Source organism: Lissotriton helveticus, chromosome 3_1 (genome assembly GCF_964261635.1).
Source record: "Lissotriton helveticus chromosome 3_1, aLisHel1.1, whole genome shotgun sequence".
NCBI lineage: Eukaryota > Metazoa > Chordata > Amphibia > Caudata > Salamandridae > Lissotriton > Lissotriton helveticus.
The window spans coordinates 421,333,654-421,354,269 of NC_136061.1; the positions used below are offsets into that span (position 1 = coordinate 421,333,654).

At 40.1% G+C, this 20,616-nt stretch overlaps 1 long non-coding RNA gene across 1 annotated transcript in view; it reads left to right on the plus strand.

The window, feature by feature from the left end:
• Positions 1 to 16,956, plus strand: part of LOC144824570 (uncharacterized) — a 76,026-nt gene extending 59,070 nt beyond the window's left edge. Inside the window, exons 2-3 of the long non-coding RNA XR_013609016.1 lie at positions 12,833 to 12,905; positions 16,266 to 16,956. This is a non-coding gene — a long non-coding RNA (uncharacterized LOC144824570). The remainder of the gene's footprint in view (positions 1 to 12,832; positions 12,906 to 16,265) is intronic.
• The last annotated feature ends 3,660 nt before the right edge of the window (positions 16,957 to 20,616 follow it).

Consider the following 20,616-nt stretch of genomic DNA (forward strand, 5'->3'; position numbering starts at 1 on the left):
ATGTAATTGCTAATATTCCTTATGGCGAGTTGTTGCGTATAAAAAGAATTTGTAGCACCGCTGAAATGTTTGAAATTGAGGCACAAAACACGATCACCAGACTTAAAGCTAGAGGTTATAGCAATAAGACACTTCAAAGTGCTTTGAGGCGTAGCCGAGCAAAATCCAGAGAGTCCCTGTTAAACCCTGAAGCACACGAGTGTGAGAATGAAAACACCGCTCCTCGCTTGATTTTAACTTACAGCAAACAGGAAAGGCAGATTAGGTCAATCATCAAGAAACACTGGCCAATTCTGATGACCGATGGGTTTTTCAGTGACACACTATCAGCCACACCAACTATAACCTACAAAAAGGCGAGAAGCATGCACAACAGTTTGGTCAAATCAAGTCCTGAGTTAGGTGGTGGCAGTGCCTGGCTCAAACACAAAGATGGTTTTTACAAATGTTCAAGCTGTAGAGCGTGTAAATTTGGTACCAATACTACGCACTACAAAACACCTTTCAGTAATGTCAGTAGAGCTATTCGAGGGAATTTCAACTGCCACAGTGACTTTGCGGTGTATGTCCTGACGTGCACCTGTGGGCTACGGTACATAGGTAGTACCAAACTACAGGTGCACGTCAGAATTTTACAACACCTGCGTGCAATAGTCAACAACGATAGTGCTTACCCCGTAGCTCGCCACTTTAGATCAACTCACAACAATGATCTCAGCAACTTGACATACTTTGTCATCGATGCAGTGGCACCCCTCAAACGAGGGGGGGGACAGAGAAAAACTGCTGAGAAGAAAGGAAACTGAATACATAGTAGAGCTTGACAGTAGATACCCCAACGGGCTTAATACTACAGAAGACTTACATCACTTTCTGTAGTGTCTTGTCATCATATGAGTGCTTCTGTCTTCTGTCATCTGTAATCCTCTGAGTAAGCATTGACTGTATATTTTCATCTTCTAGGGCTTTCTGGTAAATGAATTATTTCATGAATTTTGAAGTCTGATTGGCTCCCTGGCACACCACGGGTGAAGAAGTTGTAAAAGCAATCAACTATTCTGACTGAAAAACGTTATGAGTTATCCCGTAATCATAACCAGACCCAATTATGTAAATAGTGTCCATATTTATTGTTTTTTTCTCTCTCACCTTAGTTTTCAAGTATTCCTATTAAGGATTTTTTTATTCTTACATTGTTAACACAATTAGTTAAGGTTAATTATTATTGCACAGGGTGTTCATCATTTTCTCTGTTTTTATGAACATTTACCTCCTCTTTTAGAACTTGATGGAGAAGGATTTTTTTCCTAACATTTGATTTATTATTTCAATAGACATAGGAGGGATGCAGGGCCACACAGGCACCAACAAATTTATTATGAATGGTTTTTTATATATATTTCATACACGGTTCAACAATGTATATAAGACAATACAATATCCGCCTGACGTACATGTGACTAATATAGGGTCACAAATTATTTTTTGAAAACTTGCATACAAAAAGAATTGTACATAATTAATGTAAATAGGTTAATATTTATTTGTATATACATTGTTTATTTGACCTTATAAATAGAAGGGTTATTGTCAAACATTATTGTTCTTTGAATACAGGATTTTGAACGTGTGTAACATTTAAGGAGACCATTCATTGAAGCTGCAATATTGACCGTGTGCCTTAGTTGAGTATTGTGTTGCATTTATGCACTACAGGATAGAGTAATATGTATAGAATGAGACCATGTATTTATGCTGCAATAGTGTTTTGGTGCATTTTCTGACCCTGCGTTGCATTTATATATTGAATAACAGAGTATTCTGTTTATTTTCATGGTGTTAGCACGTGACTCATTAGAGAGGTGGAGCATCACAAAAAAGAATTGTATATAACCAGTCAGCTGACCAGGTGTCAGGTGTGTGAACAAGAGCATTCGTTGCTCGAAACGCGTCGCCTGAGAGGTCATTAAATCTACCTTGCCGACAGCCTGGGGTCCGTGTCTTCATTTCGCCGTGTTACGGAAGTGGTGAAGGTTCGTGGTTCATATATATATATGTATATATATATATCAAGTCGAAAGAGGTTGCCCAATGTGGAAACGCCACACAACTGAGGGTTAGAGCCCTTTAATGCAGGGACTACAGGTAGGTAACAGCTACAGTTCACAAACCGGCAAATTTCAGCACAACGCGTTTCAAGCACTCCTGTGCTCTTGGTCACGGGCAGTGAAGGCAGTAACACTCAGCTGCTAATGGAACGCCCTGATAAGCTTTCCCTCAATAAATGGCAGAAGAGTCAACCCTTTGTGAGCATCTTCCTAAATCAGGGCACCTCTGTTGTTGGATATATATATATATATATATATATATATATATATATATATATATATATATATATATATATATATATATATATATATATACTCACTCGTCACATGCATCACATGAGATATGACATTGCCTCGCTATAAAAATAAGCATTTTAAATAATCACAATATGCACGTTAATACCAGCACTTTAATTTTGAAACTTACATGTTTGTAAGCTCTTAAAAAACCACTATAACCACAATGCACTTCATTGACAAACAGGAAGTAACTGTGTGCTTAGAGACATAAAAGAAATCTGTCTCATGTGATGCATATTCCGTGAGCAAGCCTTATGTGAAAGCGAAACGCGTTGGGTACAACAAGCTTGCAATAAAGCCGCTTTTCATTTCCAAGAAACACGAGTGAGTGCGTTTTTAAAACAATCGCTGGATTGTACCTTGTTCGAAATTATTACCGGCGTGATCTTGCCAGGAAAAACGCACCGCCCTAAAGTGGAGCGCCAGAGTCAACCAGGATCAGGTCACAGGCGAAGATTAAACAAGACGCGAGGCAGCCGCAGTGTTCAAAAATCAATTGTGGTTGTCAACAGAGGATTGTGAAAAAGGAAAGGTTAAATCGAGCGGCAACTCTGGAAACCCTGCACGGAGGAAAAGATTGCTAGGAACCCTCTCGTAAGAAGGGGAACTCTGCTACCATCCTCAAACGGGTAACAGATCTCGCCGGGATAGACACTGTTTTCCTTTCACTCCTAAAACGAACTGTCACAAATAATATACGGGGCTTGGGGGGGTCCCACAAGACCTCATACTAATGAGGTTGATTCCAGTTTAAAAATAGGAAGCACCTTTTGTACAAGGCAGACTTTTTTTTTCGCTTCACTAAGCCAAAATAAAAACGGCAAGAATAAAAGCAAGAGCAACAGGAATCGGGACTCGTGGTTAAAAAAGGAAAAAGCGGCTAAATTGGCAAAAAGAAGCTAGCTTGTTATGGAGAGACGCGAGGCAAAACGAAATGCTGAAATGCAAGATCTATTCACAATAACAATTGTACCTCAAACAGAAAGGGGGCAAATAAGTTCAACAAGCACTAATAAAGACAAACTGAGATACTGGGAGAGACTGTCGAAAAAATAAATAAATAAATGGTGGGAACTTCTGACTTTACAAAAATATGTCGAGGTTAAAAGAATTCCAAGTGGCCTCCGCCTGACCTTGATGCCAAGTCATCAGGACACAACAGGAGATCTGTTACAAGAATGGGGGGAGCACTTATTGGAGTCATCAACGGAATTAATGATTATCCTTATCAAACATATAGATAAAACCCTCAAAGAAATACGCAAAGAGCTTAAGAATGTGGAGGAGGAAATAGAAAACTTAACCTTAACAGAAGATCAACAAAAGCTCAAAGCAGATATTTGAAAAAATTTAGAAAAGCACGAAGAGAGGGTAAAACAACGCAAACAAAACAAATTCCATCGTGACAGATTGGACTTTGAAGAAGGTAGCATTTTTACATTTGGGAAACAGTTAGATAATAAAAAAGGTAAAACACAAATGGATAGATCTACCTGGGAAATCTCAAGCTTTGACTCCCTCTCAAGCACTGATGTAAGTGAAACTGAGTATAATTCACTACAAACAACTGATATGGGAGAACAGAGAAAAAAGACCAATTTTTTAACAGAAATGAGGCTGGCCCTGGAACAGCAAAACAAAAACAATCAGCCAAAAAGAGGTGGTGGAAGAGGTTCGGGCAGAGGAGGGAGAGGAAGACAAGAAGAGACCAAAGAGGCCAGAGAAGAAGCCAAACAGGATGCGTGGTCAAAGGACCGCTTAAGACAACCGAGGAAATAGAAATGATGAGAATGAACACCCAAGAATTAAACATAATTAACCTATCACGAAGACCCCTTTCTCCCACGGAAGATGAAGTTTTGAAAAAAGGTTTAAACTTCTGCTCCACATCCCATTTTGACCTCGCACAAACAACGGTTGACTTGTATAAATATACAAGAAAGCTCAAGTTGGCGAAGATCTATGCGTAAAAAGAAAAACATACCACGACAATTTTAACACCACCCACAACAACACGAAGTTCCCTCCTAGTGGAAGATATCGCTGGATTGACAGCTTTAATGACAATGGGCACAACTACTGACTCTCAAGAACAGGAAGCCAGAAATGAATTGGAAGGACCCTATGAAATGGAAGGAGCTGGTGAAAGTGGATTAAAACTGAAATCAAAATACAATCCAAATCTAGCACCAGGGAATAAAATAGATATTTTTCATGAGGCAATAGTGGAAGAGCTCTACAAGATGACACCAACCAAGAGTAAAAACAATCTAACAAAAACACAACTAAATGCATTAAAAACACTACAAAATGATAAAAATATTGAGATAAAACCCGCGGATAAAGGCGGTAATATCATCATCTAGCACAAGTTGGACTATGTCAAAGAAGCCAAACGACAACTAATGGATAAAGAATGTTATCAACAACTAGGCAAAGATCCAACTGTGGAAATCCAAAATGAATTGAGTAACCATTTACAGCACTGGTATAAAGATGGTTTACCAGATGATGATGAGTACAAATTTCTCAATAACAAATATCATGTTAAATAAAATTATTTCACTGTGCCTTGCAAATAACATCTTCCTATTTAATCAACAAGTCTACAAAGAAATAAGAAGATGTGCCATGGGCTTTTCATTTTCACCCAATTATGCCAATCTCACAATGGGTTGGTTCGAGAAAACACTGGCCTGGAATACCGAAAATTATGAGTTTCGTAATAAGATCATACTATGGCTGAGATTCATAGACGATCTTTTGATCATCTGAGATGGCACGGAAGATGAATTTGACTTCTATTTCGAGAAATTGAACAACAGTCCAACACACCTAAAATTCACAAATGAAATAAGCTCTGATAGAGTAGTGTTTTTGGACACAGAAATATATGTTGAAGAAAATTCTCTACAAACAACACTGCGCAGAAAAAAACGGCAACAAATGCCACACTGCATGGAGAGAGTTTTCACTGTGAGTCCCTTAAATGGAGTATCCCCTACGGGGAATTTCTCAGACTGAGGCGCAATTGTTCAGCAGACAATGAATTCAAAAAGCATAGCCAACAGGCAATTTGCAGATTTCAAAAACGAAAATATCCAATCAAAACCATTGAATGAAGTTTGGAAAGAGTCATGACTCAAGAAAGAAAAGACATCTTGAAAATCAACAAAAGAGAGGAGGAAGAACTCGATAAGTCACCCATAAGGATGATAACCCCTTTCAGTGCCGAAAATAACAAACTCACCTGAATCATGAAAAAAGATTGGGGAATTCTAAAATTGGACCCCTCCCTATCACAAATCATCGTAGACCACCCAAATATAACTTATCGACGGGCAAGGAACATCGGAGACAGAATAGTACACATTCACTTCCAAGATACCCCTAATAAGACATGTTTACAAAGGGAGGACTTTTGGCCGTGTAAAAACTGCAAAGTATGCAAAATAGCCAGCCCAAAAAAAAAAATTGAAATCAGAAATGGAAGAAAATGGAAAATAAATCAACATCTGACATGTAAAAGTACTTTTGTGATATACATGGTGGAATGCCTATGTCAAAAACGCTACGTAGGGAGCACAATCTTCGAGGTCAAGAAAAGAATCCTAGAACATGTTCGTGCGACAACCCATAAAGATCGCATGAATGCGATTGCAAGACATACGTAGAAGGACCACAACAGTAATTGGGAGACATTGAAATATTGGGCCCTGGAACAAATTCCCACATATGAAAGAGGAGGAGACCAAAAGAAAGTCTTAAGACAAAAAGAATCTAAACACATCATGAGATTCAGAACCCTGGACCCCAGAGCGTTAATTCAAAATGAAGAACTTTATGCACATCTTTATTAATGACTGCAAGAACATATAAACCCCGATCATCTGAAAAGGAGAAAAAACATGCTCACCAGAGAGCAAAAATTATATAAAAAACAATGTAATGAAAATATTAAATGTGACACCAATATACGAACTTTGGTATCATATCGAGTTTTCTGAGATAAAATGTTATCAGAATTACTTGTTGTGAATACATAAACTCACTAGAGAGTGGTGAAATAGCAACTGCTTTTTAAGAAATTAAGACACTAGAGTCTATGAAATGACATTGCCTCGCTATGAAAATAAGCATTTTAAATAATCACAATATGCACGTTAATACCAGTACTTTAATTTTGAAACTTACATGTTTGTAAGCTCTTAAAAAACCCCCATAACCACAATGCACTTCATTGACAAACAGGAAGTAACTGTGTGCTTAGAGACATAAAAGAAATCTGTCTCATGTGATGCATATCCCGTGAGCAAGCCTTATGTGAAGGCGAAACGCGTTGGGTACAACAAGCTTGCAATAAAGCCGCTTTTCATTTCCAAGAAACACGAGTGAGTGCGTTTTAAAAACAATCGTTGGATTGTACCTTGTTCTAAATTATTACCGGCGTGATCCTGCCGGGAAAAACACACCGCCTTAAAGTGGAGCACCAGCGTTGACCAGGATCAGGTCACAGGCGAATATATATATATATATATATATATATATATATATATATATATATATATATATATATATATATATATATACATATATATATATATATATATATATATATATATATATATATATATATTTATTTACATATATATTATCACTGTTATGACTTCACCATACTGCAGTCGTACTACAACCTCTATACTTCAGTGCAACATGTCTCTACTGATCTGCGCCTCCTTTCTTTACTTTAAGGATGCTAAAAAAGATTTGTCCTTTCATTCCATCTCATTGCATCACTAGTTATGTCTGAACTAGATTATTGTAATGGTCTGTTTTTCACTGTTCATCAATTCACTCATAATAGGCTACAAATTCTACAAAATATGGCAGCAAGGCTCTGGTTAAAGATACCAAGACACCAATCTGTAACCTCAGCCATTAAAAACCTGCACTGTCTTCCTATCAGACAGAGGTGCACTTTCAAGGCACTCTATCTTGCTTATAAGGCACTTCACGGCTTAAGCCCGACCTATCTGCAGCATAACTTCAAGTGGTACATCCCAGCTAGACTACAATCTGCTTCTGCAAAACTCACTGTTATACCCAGATTTATACTGTCTACCTGGGGCGGCAAGAGATTCTTTTTAGGTACATCTAAAGCCTAGAATGCTCTCTACCATCAGATAATAAAAATGCTCCCAACCTGCTGAACTTTAGAAAACACTGAAAACTTGGCGCTTCAGCACTTGCTAACCAAGACATATCTGCCTATATTTCCCTCTGTTACTCTAAGCTAGTGCCAAGACACCTTTGGGTAATCATGCGCTTTATAACACTTATTAACATAACATTACATAACAAAGCACTCTGCCAGCCTTGACTAACCAGGAGGCTTTCCAGTATACGCACACGTGAGTGTAACATGGCTTACTCATAATCGTACTCCACATGCAAGCGGCTTAATCATGTCCATGACACATGATATTGGTGGATTGCTCATACATTTTATTTTATTTTAATTTCTGTATATTTGTGTTTTGATCTTTGCATGGATATGACATACCAGAAAAAATTGCGTACTGAACCAGAAGTTGAAGTTGTATACATGTATATGGCTGAGTATGTGTTAGCTCCGCGACTCAAGATGGATACAGTCATGTCAATATTTCCATTGATGCAAATTTAACTTTCATGTTATTTGTATGGGAGAACAATAATTAATTCAATTGTAATGTGCATTACCAGCACTATATTTGACATGGGTGATGTGTCTCAAAACGAAGCTCAGCATTTTCATAGTAAGTTTTCCATGTTCACGTATGAAGTCCACTGTTTGTCTCTTTCACACTGTCCTATTTAAACACTGTGATTCGCTATACGAGTACATGTGATCAAGGCCATTGCGCTGGCCAAAACGAATCTTGCTGGAATTAAAGCGGTTTTCTACGCGATCTCTGAGTGAGCGTCTCTTTGATGTGTCTGACCTCCGCTTTGCATATTGTGCCGGCAAGCTCGACAGGTGCCCACGCTTCACCCCTCATGTACCCTTGGTCTTTCACGAGAAGCTTGTTTGATATATATATATATATATATATAGCCAGACACAGTCGCTTCGGATCCCTGCCGCTTTCAGTGGCGGGCCTCGGACGGGGTAGCGAATCCCTGTATTTCCAACCAAACACTCTCCTCCGTAAAAAGAAAGAAGTCCGGGCCACTTTGGAGTTGCAAAGCGAGTTTAATTCAGAAGGCTTTTTCTCGACGCGTTTCGCAGGTAAAACCTGCTTTTTCACGAGAACGAGTGAACTGCATTGCATTCAATATATACAAAGTCACCTGGTATTGACGTCATACCAATAGTAATAAACAAAAGACTCGCCGATGAACAAATGGGCTGAGTTCATTGTGGAGTACTGCTTATTGCGTTTGAAAATAAAGATGCTTTTTCAAAACAACATTACTCTTTCAAATTGGAACACATCATGCAAAAGTGTAATACTAATCGCATTACGTTTAGAAATGTTATATATACGTGACCATGAGACCATTCATGAGTGGAAGGACACCGGTATGTTCCGTGCCTGGCCTTATTGTCATGTTGAGAGAAACAATAAAGTTCCTCAAGTGGCTACAAAGAAAGGCGTGCTATGTAATGTAGCACACAGCAAGTAACACTGTTGCAATGTCACAATATAAAGACTTATACTGCCCATGTGGGCTATATCCCAAAGTTTCCCATTGTTTCAAGTGCATGCATCTTATATTGTGAAGCCCATGTGGGCAAAATATATCTGCAAACGTTTTACTAATGGATCACAGTCCAATGAATCCTGCCCCAGTGGGCACAAATGATGCACCTCATAAAGTAGGGCGCCCCCATGGCGGTAGACGGCATGTCCCAATGCCAAAACGTAATTTTATCATGCTTCAAAATCAGCATGGGTTCCACAGTCATACGGTTCTTTCAAATGTGCAGTCGCTCTCAAAGTGCCGAACAGATTCCCATAATATGTCATCACAAAGTTCTGTAAACATAAAAGAAAAACAGTGTCAAGTGGTGACTAAAGTACAGTGATCATGAATAAAATTGCAGTGATAATAGATTAAAAAACAGTTTCATGAAACAAAATTAAAAAACAACAACAGCATAGTAGCGGCGGCAGCTAATGACCCACATGCAAGGGCTATCCTAGATGTGCGGTCAGTTCCTCATGCAAATTGTGCCCACCAGGTTGTGTGGTTCTGTATTTGATTTCTGTCCTGGATGGAAAAGCACTGCTGTACAAGTTGGTCTCCTCTAATAAACAGAGACTATTCAACTTCCTCAATTGTCCTCATATGTAAACGCTGAGTCGTGATTTATAGTTGCAATATTCATTTAATAATCCATTCAGTGAAAAAATATCAGCCAACGCGTTTCGTTCTGTAACCAGAACTTCTTCAGGGCTGTAAATTTAAAAACATACAAAAATAACAATATAAGTGTCTGACCGATCTACACGCTACATAGATCACTATATACACCACTTTACATTACAGTGTCCATTTTAAAAAACAAACCCATATTCTGTTACGTACAAAGGAGTCAATGGGTTGCATCTTACGCACAAAAACAATTAGATATATATACTTATATACATTACATAGTAGATAAAAAAATTTTACTGACAACATTTAACCACTAACTATTTGTATTCAGTGGGTTTTTTCATCCTTCAAAGTATTTTTGACCACTTTATACTTTTATCTGCTTTTTTTGTATATTTCAATTGTATAAAAGAGAAATCACACTCATGTGCGTTATTAACAGGCGACAAATTTGATGAAAGCTGCGGAGAATATCACTCATATTATCTGTCATTACTACACGAAAATAAATTATGTTTACAGTCTTCCCTTTCATATGGACCACTATTGTTCTTTATCTGTACCAACCACGCAATGCCCAATAACTACTTTGCATGTGTCCAGATTATCAATTTCCCAGTCTTTGAAGTTATACACATAATCACCTCGACCATGTGAAATGTTGCCCCCCATCAGGCTGTAAGCGCTATGCCCTTGTTCTTAAATTTACCATGTAGGTCCAATGCACCAATGCGATACCCGAAAAACCCCAATAAGTGTCTCTTTGTCCATTATAGAGTCAACACAAATAATTTTCATCAGGAACCAAAAAGTTATATCAAAACATTATATATATATATCCAACATATAATTGGTAGAATGAATGGTAGAGTGTACATATAAGCCGTTCCCTACCGCGATAGTGATGTCGAGGCGTAACGGGTTTCCAAATTCGTTGTTTATCCCAATAATAGTAGAAACTACGACTTATAGGTCTTTTAAGCCTGCGTTTTCCAACACGATTTATTATTTAGTTATGCCTATTGTGGTACAAAAAGAAAGGCATGGCCTAGTTTGTATATCTATTGAGCAAAAATATTGGGTTGCACACATACGTTTATATCCTGTTTTGGTCATAGCATGTCTGCAAATATGCAAACCATAACCATCAAATCAAAAACAAGCGCCTACCTTGATAAGAAAGAAAATCGTCCTGTGTAATTATCGGTTTCTGTCTTCTGATTTTTTCGGTTATTTCAGAAGTGTTAAATATCCTTATGGTAATTACCTAAAAATGTTTTCAATATTGAAAATCGAATTCGAAGTCAAAACCGCTGTTTATTTTAGAACATTAATAACACCTAGTGTCCTTCATATCCACATTGTTAATTCTAGGGCATTGGAACACTCTGGGTGAAGGTGCTACATGTAACATGGCCGTAATCTACAAAGGCCTGAGGCTATCCCCAAGTTAAACCCCATAATACAGAACCATTGCATGATGCCTACTCAATTCTGTCTGGTGGTGAAACGTTATCACAGAGGAGTTAAGGTTTCACATCTGCCCCTAAGTGGCAGAGTCTATCCAATGCACGGGTATAAAAACTCTGGCAAGAAGCATGTTGTAATACTAGCACGTGCAAAGTTACGTTAGTACGAAAAATGCGGAGTGCCCAATTTTCCCGGAAGATAAGGAGTGCGTCATTATCTCAGAAAGCAACAGAAAGGGCACTCGAAGGTCTATCTCTAAATTAAGCGTCCTATTGGCATATGGAAATATCACTTTACCTTATAAGTTGATTACAGTAGGTCAACCCTTCGGCGCCATCGTTATCTCAACACGCCGTCGTCTCCACCGCCTGAGGCGAATATCGCCATGATTGAAGTTAAACCAGTACCGCCTTCGGTCACGTGTACTGGCCTGTACTCCGCTCATACTCTACAACTACAATGTAAGCTAAAAGCACGGCCATCTTAACACTATAATAACCTCCCGTATTGGTCCCTGTCTGTGTTACAATACCGTGATAAAGTGGAGAGAAAACCCAATTCTTTATAAAGATGTTCAAGAATATTATAAACGAGGGATGTTATGCAAATAAACCTTTCTATATTTCCAAAATGTGCGCCATATCAGTTCCATTATACATATTATTTGAGCATCAAACCTGTGTGTATGCAATCTCTACCCATTCAAATTGTATATATGTACATGTAAAAAAGCACATTATTTGCACCGTAGACTGAATTGAACACAGACATATCGAGATTTTTACCAAAACGCTCTACCATAACAGGCAATGTGGCAGCTCGAGGGAACAAGGGTACATCTAAACATTAACCCTTAGGTGTACGATCACTTCGCATGCAAACTATATATAGGTACATTTTAGAAAGCACATTGTATGCGCCATAAATTCAGTTAAGCACAGACATGTGAAGGTTTTTGACGACGCGCTATCCCCTTAGGGGCAATGTGGGTACTCCAAGGAGCAAATATGCATTAATCCATACCATGGTTTATAGATCAAAGAGGCACTGATGTGATACCTATACCCAACCCACACCTATAGGAGAATTAGTTGATATATCCCAACATAGTTATACTGAGGTTGACAAGAAACACTCTGGTTTAAAAAATGGTAATATAATATAACATGCATGGAATATAGAGCTATTGCAAATGATAGTGCATCTCATCTTCCGTATTGTGTCCCATCTCAAGGCATCTCAGACGACATATCCAAGATGCCTCCCTCTTGCGCAGAGTAAGTTCCCGATTCCCCCCCCGGGGATGTTGGGGGACATGGTCAATGCCGTGAAACCATATGTTTCTAGTGTCTTGATGGCGTTCGCGCATATGGTATGCCATTGGGTATCTCAAATCGTAATTCTTTATTGCCCGTACGTGTTCCTGGATTCTTAATTTCAGGGGTCGTACTGTACTGCCTACATAGATTTGATCGCAGTCACATCCAATTACATAAAATACATGACTGGTGTTGCAGTTGATGTACTGTCTTATTTCATATTCATGATCGGTATTATATTGAAATTTTTTGATTTTGTTTTTTCCTAAGGCGCAGATGTTGCACCCCCCGCATGTAAAGAAGCCATTCAGCTTTGTGGGAAGCCATGTTGTGGTTCTAACAGGTAAAGGGTAACTTGGACATAGCCAATTCCGTAAGGTTTTACCTCTCCTAAATGTGACTCTAGGGTTATTTCCAATGACATTTCTCAAATTTGGAACCTCAGTCAGTAAACCCCAGTGCTTTCTCAACACTTTGAAAATGTTAGCACTATTCTGCGTGTACTGTGTGATAAAGGCAATGTTTGGTGTTTCCTGAGTTCTTGTGGGGTTTCTTACCTTTTTTACCAGAGTGCTTTCACGAGAAACCATTTGTATTCTTTTGTCTGCTTTCTCCAGAATGTGTTCACTATATCCCCTATTTTTGAACCTGGTCTTTACCTCCTTTATTTGTTCTTGGAATTTACCATCCGTACTGCAAATGCGTCGAACGCGCACCATCTCCCCAAAGGGAATGTTATTAATGGTGGAGCCAGGATGTGCACTCGACGCATGCAGCGTACTATTGCAGGAAGTAATCTTGCGATACAAGTCACTCTGTATCCTGTTGTTTTCCACGTAGAATGTAATGTCTAGAAATTCGATCTTAGTTTTATTAGACTTAATGGTCAAACGGACATTGTAGGGATTGTCATTAAGGTAGGTGTGATAATCCGCCAATTGGTCTTCATTTCCCTTCCATATCATGATGATGTCATCAATATACCTCCCCCAGAATACGATCATATCCATCTAGGGGGAGGCATATTTTCCCCAAGCATGTTCTTTTTCCCACCACCCCATGAACAGCCCTGCGTACGATGGGGCAAATTTGCTCCCCATCGCTGTCCCCATGGTTTGGTGGTACCAGGTGCCGCAATGTAGAAAAAAGTTCCTCGATAATATCAACTCAGTCATTTCTATCAACATGTCGTTATGTTCGACATGGTCTGCGGTTCTTGTTGCTAGAAATTAGGAAAGTGCCCTTACCCTGAAATGTTGGGGTATACATGTATAAAGTCCTGTTACGTCCATTGTGACGAATAGAAGGTCAGTGGACCAGGACAGGCCATCAAATTTGTTCAGAATGTCACCTGAATCCCGAATGTACGCCGGTAGGTTGACAACCAGTGGTTGTAGAAACCCATCGACGTACTGTGAGAGCCGTTCAGTTGGTGAATTAATCCCCGATATGATGGGGCGTCCTGGAGGAAAGGAGCCCTCTTTGTGTATTTTTGGGAGGATGTAGATACAAGGCGTCATTGGATTTGACACCTTTAAATATCTACATTCCTCCTCTGAGAGGAGACCGATTTCACCCCAGTCGTGGATCCTAGTATTGATATGTGTGACCAGGGAGGGAGTTGGATCCTGGGTCAAAACCTTATATATGTATTTGATTATGAGTCTTGATTCCAATCTCCTCATTTCCTTGATTCTATCACCTTCTCTTACCCTACTGGGAACAGTTTCTAAAACACAAAAGGATAGTAAATTGGCATTGCTTTTGTGATGCAATGCAAAGTGCCTTGCTATTGGGTATTGTTTATCCCCGTTTGTAATAGCCCGCATGTGTTCCAAAACTCTTTTTTTGGCCGGATGTTTAGTGCTCCCAATATAATACAGCTGACATGGGCATTTGAGTGCATCTATCGCGTGATCGGTCAGACACGTGACATGTTTAAGGATCTTACACGCCCAGGTGAGTTTGGTGGTTTCCTCCTCTTTTCTATCCCTCCGCACTATCCGCAAGGTCTCTCGCTTCTTCTCCTTCACGGCCCTGAAACTTATCGTACTTGCCATGGTCGTCTCCCGCTTGGACTACGCCAACTCCCTTTACCACGGCATGCCAGCTTACAATGTACGACAACTTCAGCTGGTTCAGAACCAAGCGGCCCGTCTGGTTCACAACCTTACGAAATTCCACCACGTCACTCCCCTCCTAAAATCCTTGCACTGGCTCCCCATCCGTGAACGCTCTCAGTTCAAGGTGGGCTGCCTCACCTTCCAGGCCCTACTAGGCCTATCTCCGGCTTTTATCTCTTCGCAGATCATACCCTATGCCCCCTCCAGGGAACTTCGCTCCTCTTCTCAACTTCTGCTGACCGTTCCCCGCTTTCGCCGAAAAAAATGGGGAGGTTCTAAATTCTCTACCCTTGCCCCCACTTTTTGGAACTCCCTTCCTATTCAACTCAGACGCTCTCCCAATACTCGCTCTTCAGAAAGGCTTTAAAAACCTTTCTATTCTCAAAAGCCTTCCCCTTATAATTTTTCATTAGTCCCCCCCGTGATTCTTGCTGCTCGAGGACTCAGCATACTGTAGCGCCATGGAACCGTCAGGTGTACGCGCGCTTTATAAATAATTTAAAACTCAAACTCAAACTCTTAAATTTCTCCGTCTCTTTCGACAGTTGGACTTCTTTTTGATTCTTACTATTTCGGCAGGCTTTGCATCTGCCGCAAACGTAGAATCCTTGCACATGGTTTCTTCGACTGGATTGCTGTGATATCAGTGTGGTACAGAGAAGGTCCTTAAGGGACTTAGGTCTCCTAAATGTGATTTGGGGATATTCAGAGATTCCTGGTGCTAGTTCCTTATCCAGTTTCAGCACATTCCAAAATGTTCCCAGTGCCTTTCGCACTTCCTTGGATTGGGAGTGAAAATCCGTAATGAATCGGCTGATCATATTGGATTCTGACTCACAGTCCTTTTCTTTGCCTTCAAGTAGACTGGATCGTTCCCTGTTGTTCACTGTGTCCAACGCTTTAGAGATACATTTGTTGGTGTAGCCTCTCTGTCTGAAGCGTTCCGACATAATGAGTACCTCTCGGCTAAAGTCTGCTTCCCTTGAGCAATTACGTTTGGCCCTCAGGAACTCGCCAATGGGAATGGAATTGATAAGATTGTAGGGGTGACAGCTATGGGCATGCAGCAGGCTGTTGCCCGCCGTGTCTTTTCTGAACAGCTTGGTACTCAGAAAACTGTCTTCATTTTTGACTTTCAGATCTAAAAGCTCAATGGACTCAGGGCTAATGTGACTAGTGAAGGAAAGATTAAAATCATTGCAATTGAGAGTTTCGACAAACTCAGATGCTTCTTCTTGGCTCCCGCTCCAAATGACAAAAATATCGTCAATGTAGCGGAGCCATCTGATAACTTTGCTCCGATATGTTGGGGACTGACAATTTAATGCCATTAAGACTCTTGCAAATGACAAAAGTATAGTCATTAAAAAAGCCGACAAAGGGGGGAATATGGTTGTGTTACCCCGTCAAATGTACATTGATGAAGGACTTTCACAACTGGGGGACATTACTAAATATGAGAAGAGCAGTAGGATAAGCTACAACACCAGTATAACACAATGCTCAGAACAGCTGCAATTTTATTCATGATCACTGTACTTTAGTCACCACTTGACACTGTTTTTCTTTTATGTTTACAGAACTTTGTGACATTGGGACATGCCGTCTACCGCCATGGGGGCGCCCTACTTTATGAGGTGCATCATTTGTGCCCACTGGGGCAGGATTCATTGGACTGTGATCCATTAGTAAAACGTTTGCAGATATATTTTGCCCACATGGGCTTCACAATATAAGATGCATGCACTTGAAACAATGAGAAACTTTGGGATATAGCCCACATGGGCAGTATAAGTCTTGTTTACTTTATATTGTGACATTGCAACAGTGTTACTTGCTGTGTGCTACATTACATAGCACGCCTTTCTTTGTAGCCACTTGAGGAACTTTATTGTTTCTCTCAACATGACAATGAGGGCAGTCACGGAACATACCGGTGTCCTTCCACTCATGAATGGTCTCATGGTCACGTATATATAACATTTCTAAACGTAATGCGATTAGTATTACACTTTTGCATGTTGTGTTCCAATTTGAAAAAGTAATGTTGTTTTGAAAAAGCATCTTTATTTTCAAACGCAATTAGCAGTACTCCACAATGAACTCAGCCCATTTGTTCATCGGCGAGTCTTTTGTTTATTACTATTGGTATGACGTCAATACCAGGTGACTTTGTTTATATTGAATGCAATGCAGTTCACTCGTGAAAAAGCAGGTTTCACCTGCGAAACGCGTCGAGAAAAAGCCTTCTGAATTAAACTCGCTTTGCAACTCCAAAGTGGCCCGGACTTCTTTCTTTTTACGGGGGAGAGTGTTTGGTTGGATATATATATATATAATTGAGCAGCCGTAGAAAAACGAGACTTACGTGCGCTCGTTATCACTGACTATTTAAATAAACAGAACCATTATCAACATGGACAAAGATGAGATTGACAAACAGCGGGAAGAAGCTGCCTTGTCACTTTTTGATGCCACAGACACATCTTCCAATCGCAACAAAGAACAGACGCAAAGTGATCATGGCAATTCGCAAATAAAAGATCTAAAACAATTGTTTAAGGAGCTAGTGAAATTACGCAAAGCTGAGTGTACAAAATGGTGGGAGCACAAATCCCTCAGCAAATACGAAGAAGTGGGTCGGGTACCACGAGGACTGAGGATTTTACTGGCCCCCAGTTTCGACAACCCGGACCCAGCCATGTTACAAAAATGGGGGGAAAGCAACTTGGCCGCATCGATGAATTTAGTCTGTATACTAATAGAATTTGCTGTCAGTGTTCGTGCAAAATTATTGGAACAGATTAAAACACTAGAACTGGAAATTGATGCTTGCCAGAACGCTGTGGAAACCAAGAAACTCACAGAAAATATGAACGAGCAACTCCATAAACATGAAGAAAAAATAAAGTCTTGCAAAGTATCCAAATTTACCCGCGATGCAGACGATTATCGTCTTGGCAGGATTTTCACATTTTCCAGAAAATATAATACAGCTAAAAGACAGGCATACACGAACAAGAAAAATGCCTCTGCATCCAAATCCAACAATGTGATGGCAACTACTAGCCCTGGCCTAACAGTATCTGGCACCACTGATGCAGATGGAATGGCACATCAAACTGATTCATCAGTCACAAGTGCATCCAGCATAAAATCTTTATCATCTGGCTCAACTAGCTCTGATTTAAACTTAATTGGACTGGAAACATTAAATCTCCAGCAGGAAATGGATTTTGTAGTGGAGGAGAGGCTCCAAACCTTGAGATCGTGACAACACAATCCACAAACAAACAAAGGAGGAACAAACGTAGGAAGGAACAACGGCGCAGAAGGAAGCATCGCCGGTGTACAGGCACAGCAACAGCAAAAGAAAAAGAAAAAAACATGGGGGAAACGACGATAAGTGATAATACCATCATTAACCTCTCCGATGTTGTTCTTAACAAAGCAGAGGAGCAATTACTTACTTTGGGATTAAACTATTCACCAATACAAAATTTCACCTACACCATGACTAGGGTTGATCTCTTCTGTTTTATAAGAAAACTGAAACTGAAAAAACATTTTGCTTTACAATCAGCCAAACATCTTGATGGCCAGAATGACGATATGAGAGCAAATGAATCTGAAGGGCCAGTATTATTATTGGCATCCGATACACATGTCTTCCTTGATGCAAATGATTTACTCAGCTCTAATAATAATGCAGAACCTAATTCTATAGATTCAACCCAAAATCGTTTAAGACAAGTTCCTATTCCTCCTAAAGGAGCTGGTTTGAGTCCTTTCCACAGCAAATCAAAATTCGTACCTTTAATGCCCAAAGATGCGATTGACATTTTTCATGATTGCGTCACAAATGACATCAAGAAATTGTATACCCAAACTAACAACAAACGACGCAAAAAGGAGACTCACAGAAAAATTGCCTATGACAAGCTGATGAAGAAACTAGATAACAACCCTGATATAGTGATCAAGAAATCAGACAAGGGGGGCAACCTGGTGATTTGGCCTAAAAAAGACTACATCGCTGAAGCCAAGCGCCAACTTGAGGACCCCCTTTGTTATGCTAAAAGTACACAAAAAGAATATGAAAAAGCAACATCTCAGCTACATAAGTCTTTAAGCCAATGGAAAAGGGAAGGACTAATATCATCTGAAGAATACAAATTCATGGATGTTAATTTTCCCATCTTGCCTTCTCTCTACCTCATTCCGAAGGTACATAAGGCCGTGCAACCAATTCCAGGCAGGCCAATTGTGTCAGCTATTGGCAGTGCAGGGGAAAAAGTTGGAGAGTATATAGACTTTTTCCTCCAAGACTTTGTCAAACAACTCCCCAGTTTCACTCGCGACACCAGTGACTTCATAAATAAGATAGCTACAATTGTATGGGAGAGTGACATGTGGCTTATTTCGCTTGATGTTGAATCACTGTACACCAGCATAGATCACGTGAGAGGCCTTTCAGCCGTACAACACTACCTTTCTAGCAGACCCATCCAATATTATGAACACAATAAGGTGATTGTAGGTCTTATAGAATGGTGCCTTTATAACAACTTCTTTTCCTTTGGTAAAGAGATTTACAGGCAACTGAGAGGCGTGGCGATGGGGGCCTGCTTCTCTCCCAGCTATGCGTGCTTGCACGTTGGCTGGTGGGAGGAGCAGGTCCTCAAAGTACGCCATAAGGCGTGGATGGAGAGTCATGTTAGGTGCTTCTTAAGGTACATCGATGATGTCTTCATCGTCTGGAAGGGTAGTAAAGAGGAAGCATTGTCTTTTATTTGTGATATCAATGACAGTTCGCTAAATCTTAACTTCACGGCTCATATTCAGAAAAATCGCATCCAATTCTTGGATGTTGAGGTATATGTCTCCGATGGAATCCTAAACACTACCCTTCACAGGAAACAGACTGCAGGCAATGCCACATTGCATGCAACCAGTATGCATCCCAGGCACACAATCTCTGGAATCCCCTATGGGGAAATCCTCAGGTTGAAGAGGATTTGCAGTTCCCCTTCTGATTTTGATGACTGCTTGGAAGAACTTTTAAACAGATTGAGAGCTAGAGGATATTCCGAGCGGACATTAAACGCAGCAGTAACTAAATCCCTTTCAAGATCTAGGGAGAGTCTTTTTCCTGATTCTACTCCTACAACTGAATTACCTTTGGATACAGAACCCCAACTAGAGTGCCCACGTCTAATCACTACTTTCAGTAGGGAAGATAGGAAAATCAGGTCAATCCTCAATAAACATTGGCCGATCATTCTGAGTGACCACATCTTAAACACCAGATTACCCTCTTCCCCTACAGTAACCTTTAGACGGGCTAAAACTACGGGCAACTACTTAGACCAAGCTGCGCCTGAATTAAAAACCAAAGTTCCATGGCTACGCCCGACTAGGGGATTCTTTAAATGCTCCAGTTGTAGGGCCTGTAAGTTTGGCGTCACTACCACTCACTATCTCACCCCGTTTAGCACAGTTGCCAAGACCATCAATGGCAACTATAATTGCAAAACTGATCATGCTGTGTATGTTCTGGCGTGCACCTGTGGGCTTAGATATGTTGGCAGCACTAAGCTCCAGGTGCACGTCCGAATACTACAGCACTTGCGGGCAATTCTTCATAGTGACCCTACTTACCCGATCGCCCGACATTTCAAGCGGGTACATAACAACGATTTAAACTGCCTTAGCTACTTTGTGATTGGAGCAGTACCCAGTTTGAGAAGAGGAGGTGACCGTGAGGCAGAACTCAGGAAAATGGAGTCTAGATTCATACTGGAACTCGATAGTCGTTGGCCCAACGGGCTCAACAATATTGAGGAAATGCACCATTTTTTGTAATTACCATGTTAATACTGGTTGCTCCACTCTGTTTTCCTCTCAGCAATTATACATGTACTTCTAGTT